At 35.3% G+C, this 12,632-nt stretch overlaps 1 long non-coding RNA gene across 4 annotated transcripts; it reads right to left on the bottom strand.

Annotated features, from left to right (window-relative positions):
* Positions 1–454: 454 nt before the first annotated feature.
* LOC145626830 (uncharacterized) lies at positions 455–7,102 on the bottom strand. Of its 4 annotated transcripts, XR_014111093.1 has the most exons (10): positions 6,830–7,102; positions 6,212–6,391; positions 5,603–5,677; positions 4,778–4,893; positions 4,553–4,666; positions 4,395–4,466; positions 2,916–3,085; positions 2,712–2,811; positions 2,384–2,489; positions 455–766 (listed from the first exon to the last, which is right to left on the bottom strand). It is a non-coding gene; the product is annotated as an uncharacterized LOC145626830 (long non-coding RNA). The 4 variants fall into 4 exon arrangements; XR_014111094.1 differs by lacking the exon at positions 455–766 and having other exon boundaries at positions 2,149–2,489; positions 2,712–2,814; XR_014111092.1 differs by lacking the exon at positions 455–766 and having other exon boundaries at positions 2,149–2,489.
* Between the last annotated feature and the right edge of the window lie 5,530 nt (positions 7,103–12,632).

The following is a 12,632-nucleotide window of genomic DNA, read 5'->3' as shown; positions in this document are numbered from 1 at the left end:
TTTGAAATTTGAAGGCCAAATTTCAACTTTCCAACGAAAATTCTCCCTCAACTTTTTGTTAAAAAACTAGCAGGAACCATGTGGGTTAATTTTTTGGTCCCTACTTTCTCTCTCATTATATATTAAACCCCTACCCTACTTTTGCTTAAACACTATTACCAAATTTTGCCTTGGGAAATGAGATTTCTTCTTTGTTGCAGATTTTATGAAACGGAGGTAGTAATATTTGTTCCAAGCAATAGTTCCAAGAAATAATATTTGTGGATGTGTATATTCCTGTACTCTCTGGAACATTCTAGATATAGGGTTCATTATTCTCAAAGCAAACTCTAACATTATATATATATATATATATATATATATATATATATATATATATATATATATATATATATATAGGGTAGCTTTACACAGTTTGGTAGAACCTTAATATAAATACATGGATGTCCTCGTCTCATTTTTATCTTCATTGAAATTATGCCATTAGATCATACAAGCTAGAATCACTCCTATGCTATAACATAAAATATGATCACTAACTCTTAAAATACATTTATTATACTCAAACACCTTCCCTACTTTTTGATAAAATAAACCCAAGCCAGAACACATCTTCTAAGCTTACGCTTTACAAAAAAAATTGGCTCACCATACATATTACATATACAACGTGAAATCTACATCATGCTAGCACAATCTACAGAAAATAATTTGCAGAAAGCAGATTACGTTCGCGTTGTTCAAGGAGGTCGAGCAGCTTCAGGGTCTGCAAAACAATGACAAATAGATGTAAGGGATAAAATAACGGGTCTTCTAATCAACCAACCACCAACGATAAGCATACTTGCTGTTTATTTCAGTATTCAGACAAACACCACCAGAGCCACACATACATAACTTCAAAACAACTTAACAATGCAACACCCATTTCACTTGATATTGTTAAACTACTTTATTGAATGGAAAATTTGTCAAAAATAACACCACCTTTGGGCGGTCTTCCCATAATAGCACAACCTTTTGATTATTCCAGAATAACACCACCTTTCACATGCATTTGCCAAAAATAAAACAAAACCGGTTGATAACCTGGTTTACAGGTTACCTATGACACGTGTCACAATCTCATTGATTAATTCTTTTTATTTTTAATTTTGATTTTAAAAATAAAAGAAAAACATAAAAAAATAATTTTAAAAAAACCTTAAATTTTTTTTTATTTTTAAAAAAACACCACCCTTCCAACCCAGCCCCCCTCTACCAGAAAACACCAGCCTCCCCCAACCTAGCCCCCATCTGCGGCCTCCCACGACCCTCCCCATTTCCTCCATTTTCGCTCAAGAGTTAAAGTAGGCGCACGAACCTCCCCTTCCCTTCCTCACCCGATTGAAGCCGTACTCTAAATTCTCCATTGAAGCAGCTTATTCGCGTTATGTTCTCCATTGAAGTAGGCGCATCAACCAAGTCATCAAATTGAAGCTTCAATTTGACAATTAAGGGCATTTTTTGCTTTTTTCTGGAATTCGAAAATCAGAAAAGGGGATTGAAGGAGGTGCCAGAAAGGGGTCGGGAAAGGGAGGAGGGTGCCGGAAAGGGGGTCGGGAAAGGGAGGAGGGTGTCGGAAAGGGGGTCAAGAAGGGGAGGGGTGCCGAAAATTGGGAAGATGGTCGGGGAGAAGGTGGTTTCAGGTGGGTGGTCTTGGTGGGGGGGGGGGGGTGGTGGTCTGGTGGATGCCGGTGAATGGGGTGGGCAGGGAGGATGGGAATGTGGAAGAGGGGATTTATTTATTTATTTTTAATATTTTTTAAATATTTAGGTTTTTTAGGTTTTTTTTTTAAAATAAAAAATATAAAAATATAAACCAACCACTCATATTGGGACACTTGTTCTAGAATTACCTGTAAAATAGGTTACCGGTTTTTTGTTTTATTTTTGGCAAATACATGTGAAAGGTGGTGTTATTCTGGAATAATCAAAAGGTGGTGCTATTATGGGAAGACCGCCCAAAGGTGGTGTTATTTTTGACAAATTTTTCTTATTGAATTAACACTGACAAATGCATTTTACTCAAGGAGATTTAAGAGATCAAGAACTTTCTGAGAAGGTTGATGTGCTATTCTGTAAAAATAATTTGATTTATCACCCATCCGTAGACTTTTGTAGGAAATGGGAAGTTAATTTATTTTGACTTGCAGAATGGCAACAATAAGTAACCACGCAGAAGATAACAAAATTAAGAGCAAATAATTCAGGGATGATGTCCCAGTGAAATGAATAATATTATCTCTAAGACTGAAAGTTTAAGGCGGAACTTGGTGGTGCAGGACAAGCCTAAACAAATCTTCCTCCAGGCTGTGCAAAGCTTTCTAATGCCAATCCTCACCTAAAATTTGGACAGTCCTTATGAAGTTGTAACAAATATACCACTCTGCTTGAGCCGGACAACAACATCATCCAAAGAAGCACAGAGCAGGCCTCCCAATCAACATCTACATAAGAAAATACATCCCAAAACTATGCTAAAGAGGTATAACCATATTCAGAGATTAAACTCTTTACAGAATAAGGTAAAAGACAACATCATATGCGAGCACAATTGTAATGTACAGGCAATCATTATTAAATCATGTGTGCATGCACAAAACCATGAAAGATAGAAAAGAATAAAATAGAATATGATGCGTGTATTTTCTGTTTTAAAATGAGCATACCCATGCTTCCATTCATTGTGGTTCAACACCATCCAGTGCACAGCTAGCAAGGACTCCATAAATCAATAACATCTTCACATCACAATGATCCAAAAGCTGACTGCTTCCAGTGTTCACCAAATATGAGCATGAATATAATGTTTACCAGCATTAAAAAGGAGAATAGGATGAAAATGGTTCATATAAATAATAAAAAAGTATTACCATGCCTGATATGCTGCAAGAATTCAACATTAATAATCTGGACAGTCTCGTCTGTTAAGGAATAAAGGAGAGAAATCACATCACTTAGCTTGCAGCCGTTAAATAATTAAGCATCTCCAGTCTCCTGGCAGCAAGAAGGAATATAATCGACCTGCTTATATTACTTGTGCCTAGTGGAAAAGAGGGATAAAATTATTAGGAATAGAAAATTCAAAAGAAACTTCCAACCACAAAGCAAAGAAATCAGAAACCTTAATGGAGCTTTATGATCCTCAAAATTTTGTCACATTTAATTTATTTACTTGTTTTCATTTAGCACAAGAAAGGAATCAGGAGTATATATTTGTGAGTATGACATTTTTCAAACCAGATAAATCAATTTAGGGATTTTATGCAATAAGTTTATACATCTCACATGTTTCTATAAGAGAAGAACAGACCTATAAGCACAAGATTCATAACATGGTCATATTGATGCATAATATATCCTTTTATGATAATAGGGAGAGGGAGATGTGATTATATAGATTTTGAGTTATCATCCTTATGTCAAATTCCTACCTTAAGCCGAAGGCCTGGCCGGATTTTGAAATTCGACAATGAATAGAAGTATAGAACACAACTTAGTCCCATCTGCCCGACTTCTCAAACACTTCATTCCCCAAAATGAAAAATCCCAAGTATTAAATCCAAGCAGCAATCCAACATTTCTATCAACTTGTGTGATCCTAGTAATCTTCGCACTTAAAAGTTATATTTCCTATTGCAACTAATTTCAGACAATCTACTCTCTTCAACAACTGATAGCAAACCAATGAAGATAATTTCTTTTTCTCCTTTCAGAACCATCTTGCAAGAAGCATTCTAAGTAGCTACATAATTAAGATAGATTTTAGACATTCTAAGCAAATCAATAAACAGAAGCCAAGCAATAAACATAATGTCACACTAATTAAAAAAATAAAAAATTGTTCTTTTCATCTCCAAACCAAGACATCTACCTAATTTCTTTATCATTTACATAATTTAATCACAAATCAATCTAATGTCACACAACAACCAAGATCAAATCTTTCGCTCTCAAAAACCAATCTTTATGCAATCCAAGATCAAGTGCTTCACTTAATGACAAAAAGAGTTCAAATGCAAACTTCTGAGGCTGATGACTTTGGAAGGAGTATTAAAATCTGACAAAGGCACATATGATAATACGAAGGGTTGACATAACAAAGGTGAATAATAAAGTTAAGCCTCCCCTATTTTCCATCCCACGACCACAATGCCCAAAAAAGAAAGAAAGAAGACAACAAGTACGCAGTTACTCAAGTATAGTGATATCTTGAGGGAGGAACAAAACATTAATATAACAATGGAACTTATTTGATAGCTCCACTTTGTCATTGCTATCAATTTATGCACAAAAATGAAAACCTTTTTAAAATGGGGGCTGGGTGCGAAAAAGAGGTAAGAAAATATCACCATATCAGGAAACATGTTCTGAGTGGTGCCATTCGATTTTGCCCCCCCATAAACTTGCCCAGATGAAGAGCCCTTTTCAGAAGAAACACCAATATTAGAGTAGAGGAAATAGTGAATAAAATGTTTCATTGACGACTCACACGTCTTACGATTCATACATTTATAGGTTTGAATTAGCTGTGCAGTTTCTCGTTCTTGATGCCAGAGAATAAGCCATCTGCTTGATCACAGGAAGAAATTTCATAGCGTGATAGTTCACCCTACACCTCAGCCTGTTGATTTTTGGGGAAACATTATTGTACTTGAAAGAGGGGTATAACTCGTATAAGTAATGAAACCTGCATTTTTAAGGAGGATACTAATCAACATCGGCTACAACTTACCAGAGTCTATCAACAAAAGATTTCAAGGCCATTATTATTTTCTCCTTGACTCGAGGAAGAACATTATCAATATAAATTGGGCCGAAGCATACTTTGGGATTTTCTTCACCGTCCGCCTATCATACATTTACAAATCCCAGAGAAGTAGTAAAATTAATTTATGCCATGTAATGTAATAAATAAAATAACAAAGACAAGCATCCCAATGTTTATGGTGGCCAAATTATGCCATGAGAAACAGTAGGAAGCTTCATTTAAAACAACCCAAAACTATAAGGATAAAGAGAAAGATCATATCCTAATGAAAACAAGGGGTATAGTGTATTCCCACATGAAGTCAATGGTAATCTATTTCCTCCACTCTAAAATAGTGGCCCGCTAACGATTTGATTAAATTCTCTTAATCCATGTTTTGTCACTTATTATATCAAAAATTTGCAATACTACAAATCAGTTTAATATACAAATGTAATGAACCTCATTAATTTGTGAGCTAACCTTATGATACTACAAATTCTTATTGGTTATGTTCATTTTAACAAAATGTAATCACACAACATTACTTCAAAATACCAGTATCCGTCCCAATGATAACAACAATGACATCATTACTTTAATGTTTAATAATGCTCTGCTCCAAGCAGGATATAGGGGGGCAATTATACTTAAGAAACCAACAATAGCATATAGGAGTACACACACATAATATACGAGACTCATGGATTTTTCCAATGTTTGAACTTTCAAAATACCAAAATGTAGGACTCAAATCCACACGAACCGTATTAATTAAGCATAACAGCATGAAAACTCAGTTTAAATTACCTCTTCTATGATTTTAATAGCAATCCTGTCCTTGACACTTCCTGTAGGATTCAAGAACTCAGCTTTCTCAAGAATCTGCCCAAACAAAAACTAACTAGGGCTTATGCTTTGATAATTAAGGTTATAAAGAAAAGAAAAAAAAATCAACTACTACTGGTATTTTTTTTTGAAATCATCTAAAAGCACAATACATAAATAACATAATATAATCCTCTATTCTAGACAATTAGTAATTCAGTAGACTAATTCTATCAAAATAAGTTAACAAATTTAGCACATATTGGCAAACATAACATTTAACCCTCAATCAATCGAACCCCTAATAAAAATTAGCAATTGACAGGTAACAACTAACAATAAAATAAAAATCTTTGACCGATTATTTCAGAACACCCAAATCGTTGAAGCCATAAAATTAGCAACGAAAAAATACCTAAAAACCAAAAATCATACTTAGAACCAGAAATTTACTTCAAATTCAAATCAAAATATTCAAAGCTCTAGATACTCAAACATAAATTTAGAAAAAACACCAGAAAGCTACATATATTCTCAATAAAAATTTAGAAAATATAACAAAAAATTGGAAGAGGAGTGAGGAAATGGTACCTTAGCAGCGGATACTCTAGAACATCAGAAAAGTAGACAGGAGAACCAGAACTGACCCTCTGAGCATCTCGGCCCTTGTTCAAGAATCTCACAATGCGACCCATTGGAAACTGAAGACCGGCCCAGCCGCTCTTTTGCTGGCCTCTGCCGGCGACTGTGGCGCCATTTAGTAGAGTAGTTCTATCAAAATAAATCAATGTTCAATAATCATCATCATCGACATCAGCATCAAAAGATATTGAACATTGATTATATGTTTTTTTTTTTTTTTTTTAATAGAGGAACAACAAAATTGAGCAGCACAAATTTGAAATTGAATCAAACAGGATTGTATAGTATTTGGTAATAGAACCCATACCGACATCAACCCTAGAATTTCATGAAAAATTCCCCAATTTACACACTTAATCCCAAAATTTCAATAGCAAATTATATACAAACCTTTCAATTTAAATAGTGAATAACAAAATTAACAAAAAACACTTGAATTGAACCAGATTTCCATTGAGAAATTAGCAATAATCATATAACAACAATGAGCTAATATAAAACTAAAACCAAAATAAATTGAAACAGAAATTGGGTTGTGCAAATTATTTCGATAAAAAAAATATTTACCTCATATGCTGCTTCAATGAGGAGAGAAAGGCAGAAGCTGCTTCATCGGAGGAGAAAAAGGCTCACAAGCTGCCCCATCGCCATGTAAAACCATAAATTGATTTTTTTTTTTTTTTTTTTTTTTTTATAAATTTACCGTATATCCATTGTTGGTAATGCATGGTAGGATGAAATGGAGTTGCTGGTAGTTCTTGCAATCATCTTGTGGGTAAAATACAGATACACTTCAGAGAAGAGAAGAAAAGAGTAAAAAACTAAAGCGAAAGGTCAAAAGCAATTTTGCCTAAATCATGAAAGAGAGGGGGGTGATACACATAGACAAAAGCCACACATACACAACCAATGAAATGACGACACGCCAATTTTGTAAAAAAAAAAAGAATGAGAGTTGAGCGGTAAAAAGGAGTAAGATTCCCGCCTAATAAGAGAGCAGCGGTAAGGACGAAATTATGGCGCCATTTTGCTAAAAAATAATACTCAAAAATTTCGATTATTTGACCAGAAGAAGGTATTCTCCTTTCTCAGGGTACGATTACGTAGTCGACCAAGGTATGTTATTATAGTTTTAGAAACAATTTCTACGGTATTGGCGAATGAAGTTCAAGTCATTTGTTGAATTGAAGCTGAAGTAAGAAGCTCAAAACTTTATTGGGCGACATTGATAGTAAATATTATTAATTGAAAGTTTTTCTCTTGATTTGACATAGTTATAGCGAGTAATAAGGTAATATGTTATATTTGATGAAAAAGTTGTTTACAAGGAAATATAATTGGGTTGAAGAAGATATGATTATAGTTTTGCGATTTAATTACAATCCATGGTTCAATTTATGAAAAAATATAGAAGTTATTGATTTGTAGTTAATAATGTATAATGTACCTTTCTCGTTAGTTTATAAAATTAATTTTAAGCGATGTTAGTGAAATTTTATTTTTTTAGTATGAATATAATTATAGTGGTATGGTTATGTATTATTAAATGTATATTATTTAATTATAGTGGGGAATTGTTTATGAGTGTAATTGTGTTGTGCAGGGTTGGGTTATAGTGTAATGGCAAATGTGGAGAGCAATTCAGAAAGAAACATTGATCTAAACGAGGTGCTTAAGGACTGTGAAGAAGGGGATCGGGGAATAGCAAATGACCCAAAATTTGGAAAGACCTTTGTATCAGGAGAAGAGTATGCCCCATTTTTCCACGACTATGCTTTCAAGAAAGGTTTCATGTTCTTCACTTAAACTAGCAAACTAATGGATGAGTACAAGAACGAAGGTGTTACTCAAACAGGGGTAGGGAAGTATGAGAAAATTTATCATATGATGCAACGAATAAGATTTAAATGTAAAATGGGGGGTATAAACAGAGCAAAGGGTCAAACGTCATAGGGTGCAAAGTGTCTTTTGATGCTCGTTTAGTAGATGGGAAGATGCAGGTACTGCGTGGTTGTAAATTGGATCACAATAATCCAATTGATCCATCATGTAGCCGTTTAATGGTGAATTATAGAAGTGTAGATGAAACTACTTGTGAAGGAGTCATGAATTTAGACAAGGCAGGGATAAGTATTAGCAAATCTTTTAATGCCTTGCTAGTTGAAAGCGGTGGACATAAGAATATATCTTACAACATGAGGGAAATTAAGAATATTGTCAACCTTGAAAGACTTCGATCTAGGTTTCAAGGGGATGCAGTTGCATTGGAGGAATATTTTCGTGTGCAAAAGGAAGTCGATAGTACATTATATAGTGCCATACAAAGAGATGAAGAGGGGAGATTAATGAATGCATTCTGGTAAGATGCTAGAAGTAGGGCGTCTTGGAAAGATTATGGTGATATAATGACCTTTGATACTACATTTTCAACAAATCGGTATGATTTAAAAATTTAAAGTTTGATACTTAAAAATAACCTTTGCTAGTGAAATATTACTTTTATTACTTTGAAATAAGTTTTGGTATTTGTTCGAATTTTTTTAGTTGAAATTATAATGTTTAAAGGTTATATAACATAAATATGGATTCAAATAAGAACTGTTAAGTGGTGCAAATTATAATGATTTGATTGTATAATGTTGTTGCATCTTATTGAAAGCATATGGTAACCTTGTTTATATGTAATTATTTATTGTAGGTATCGTATGCCATTTGCTTCGTTTGTTGGGGTTAATCACCATGGCAATTCAATAGTTTTTGCTTCTTCCCTTATTTCATACGAAGATTCCGAAACATTTGTGTGGGTTTTTAGGCAATGGCTAGAATGCATGGGCAAGCCACCTACTGGAATATTGACAGATTAATGTAGAGAAATTGGAAAGGAGGTGCAAATTGTATTTCCTAGGGTTCCCCATAGTCATTGTTTATGGAATTTACTACAGAATGCTGCAAAAAGCCTTGGAAGTCATGCTAAATGGAAGGAGATTGATGTGGCCATACGAGCAGCTGTGCATGACTTTCTTGATCCCGACGAGTTTGATGAGGCCTGGAAACTTTTCATACAAAATTTTGGGTTGCAACAAAATGCTTGGATGAATGAAGTGTATACAATAAGAGATCATTGGGTTCCTGGACATTGAAGGGGCATATTTTGGGCTGGAATGTCGTCCGCACAACGAAGTGAAGGAATGAATAGAGTTTTTAAAACATACGTGTGTTTGAATGTAGGGTTGACTCAATTTGTGAAACAGTACGAGGCAGCAATGAAAGAAAAAGTTGAAATGGAAAAGATTATGAACTTTGACTGTGTGACTAAGCCCCTTGATGTGGACAAAAGTATCATAGTTGAGTACGTCTTTCACAAAGCCTATACTAATGCAAAATTTAGTGAGGTTAAAGAGGAGTGTAATGGTCTAAAACATGTGAATGTTAACAAGACAGGTTGCTTAGGATCGGTGGCGTTTTACAAAGCCGATCAGAAATTTCCTATCCCAATCTAGAGGAAAAGATGGAAGTCATTCAACTTAAGTATAGATGCAGTGAAGGGAGACTTTTGTTGCTCATGTAAGTTATTTGAGTTTAGGGGAATTCTATGCAGGCATATAATCCATGTTCTTGAGGTTGAGGATATTGAATTCATTCTAGAGAAGTACGTCATGAGTCGATGGAGGAAGGATGTTGTACGAGAGTATGAGGATGTTCGAGTGTCATACCATGATCCAGATGAGTCAGTTCGTGTTCAGAAATTTCGTGAATTATCTTGAAGGAATAATTATCTAGCTAGTCTTGCAATGCACAATAAAGACACTTTCAACATGTATAAGGAAGCAACACTCAATATCCAAAGTATGTTAGAGGATGCTATAGGTATTGACAGGACGAACATCGATAATAATGGTAGTTGGGATTTTAAGGAAAGAAAGGTTTTTGGGAGGCGTAGGTTGAGGCCTAAGGAAAAAAAACCATAGGCACCTTATTAGGACTATGGAACTACCAGGTGAGGATTGTACAAAAGGTCCTATAGACAAGCGCCATACGGGGAGGGAAAACAAAGGAAGGAAATCTAATCCATCTAAAAGGGTGCGCAACAAAAGAAGAAGCAAAAACTTACCCCTGAAGAAATCGAGAAAAATGAGGTCAGTGAATTTTAGTCATGTATTTTGCATTTTCTTGTCATAAAAGGAGTGTAATATGGTATGTAATTTTAAATGGTGCAGAAAATTATAAGTGACACATTTGGCTCTATGGCTTCCATGAGGGTACGAGATAGCACAATGTCAAAATTGGTGAAAGGTGATAATGTACCAGGAACATCGAATTACAAAAGATCAACAACAGAGGTGTCCAAATTAATTGGTCTCAACTTATCATTAGAGACTTGGCATCATCAACAATTAGACATGGGTGAATAGATGGCTCATGAATGGGTGAGTAGGATGGATTAGAAGACTATTTTCAAGATAATAGAAGAGTATTATATGTATTTTTTTTTACATTAGCATAACACAAATTAAATTACAAGTCTAAAGTAAAGCTAATTAAACTAGTCCTGCTGTTGTTGGCCAGAAAATGTGCTCGTTGAACCATGTCCCAATCAACTTTCAAAATGTTACAGCACCGAAAATTCAGTCCCAAATTTTTAAAATCCTGTAAGATCCAGAAGATACTAATATTATTAATATCCGTCTTTCGTAAGAGACAGATCAGATTTATTGAGTCCGAGTAAAGAAGAATTTTTGAGAAACCCTGAGTAGTTCCCCATTTTAAAGCTTCAAGACAAGCTTGCGCCTCCGAATGCAGAGCCAAAGTTGCTAAACCAAAACCTGCTCCTGCATCCGTGAAATCTTCTCCATTTAGCTTGAAAGCCCAATCAAAACCACTTCGTCCACTACCTTTCTCCCAAGAGCCATCTATCTGAATCGTACAATCTGGTTGTGCTATATTTGGACCAAATGTAAAACCTTCCCGTCCTATATGTACCTGAGAGAATCCCGGCGGTTCATTAGGTTACATATCCTGATGTTGCTGCACACCTGAAAAAAGTATATCTGGCTTGTTGAAATCATGCAGTGATTGTACAGCCTGTGCTATGTTTCTCTCCAAAGTGGTAGTACCACCACTATATCCTTTGAAAACACGTTGATTTCTAGTAATCCACAGACCCCATAAAATTGCAATAAAGCTAGTTATTGCGGAGCTCTAAATTCCATCCTGACTATAAAGAAGCAGGATATAGGTTTGAATCCAATCCGGGAGATTGACGGTATTGGACTTAGTAGTTGTATAAGTGTCAGCTATGTTTGCATTTTGCCATGCAAATTTAGCCAGATCACATAACCTAAAGATGTGTTGTATGTTTTCAACCTCCACTCCACAAAAATCACACAAAACATTCATTTGCATACCACGCTGTGCTAATTTTTCTTTTGTTGGGATGGCATCATAGTAAAGTTTCCACACGAACATGCTCCATTTTGGTTGTATGTTTAGTCTCCAAATTATCTTGAAAAAGCTTAACGTACCTGTGCTTTGCACCAGATCCTAGTTGGTATCCTTTTGTGATAAGAAGGCATACCCAGATTTAACTGTAAATTTTCCCGAGGAATGATTCGGCCAATACATGAAGTCCTCCGCCCTGTCCAGAGGAAGTTCAATACCAAGAATTTTTTGTGCACTATGCCATTCAAATCTCTCTCACTCATAAGAGTAGCATTCCATGAGCACGAATCCTGGTTTATAAAATCTCTAACCTTCCACCTCAAACTGTCACCCAAAGTCTGATTTGACCGGACGACTATAGTTGTCCCATGAACCCAGTTGCTACTACAAGCAGGAATATTATCACCATTCCCAATCTTCCAAGCAAAACCTGGTCGGAAATGATTGGCCACTTGCTGGAATCCTCTTCGGGCATACGAAAGGGATCCTAGCACCTGATTCCTTGGAGCACCATGACACATAACACATTTTAATTTAGCATTGAAAACCTTAGCCGCTAAAAGTTGTGGATTCTTGTGCATCCTAAGAACATTCTTGAACAGAAGGGTATCATTCATCAAACTAGTAGCTCTAATTCCCAAACCGCCCATACCTTTCGGTAACTGAATAATTTTCCCGCTTCATCCAATGAATACCCTTTTCCCCACTAGTGGCCCACCAGAATCTTGTTATAATTGAATCTAATTTGTTGGCTATTGATAACGGTAATTTAAGGGACTTCATGACATGTGAAGTGATTCCCATTAAAACCGAATTAATAAGTACCAATTTTGCAGATTGTGATAATCTACAAGTAGACCAAGCAAGGATTTTTGTTTTTACTTTCTCCACCAAGAAGTTGAAGCTGTCTGATTTTTTTCCCCACAATATC

The sequence above is a fragment of the Chenopodium album genome, chromosome 4 (assembly GCF_948465745.1).
Source record: "Chenopodium album chromosome 4, dcCheAlbu1.1, whole genome shotgun sequence".
In the NCBI taxonomy this organism is placed as follows: domain Eukaryota; kingdom Viridiplantae; phylum Streptophyta; class Magnoliopsida; order Caryophyllales; family Amaranthaceae; genus Chenopodium; species Chenopodium album.
The sequence above is the reverse complement of the archived record's forward strand: the minus strand, read 5'-3'. Positions and strand labels throughout refer to the sequence as shown.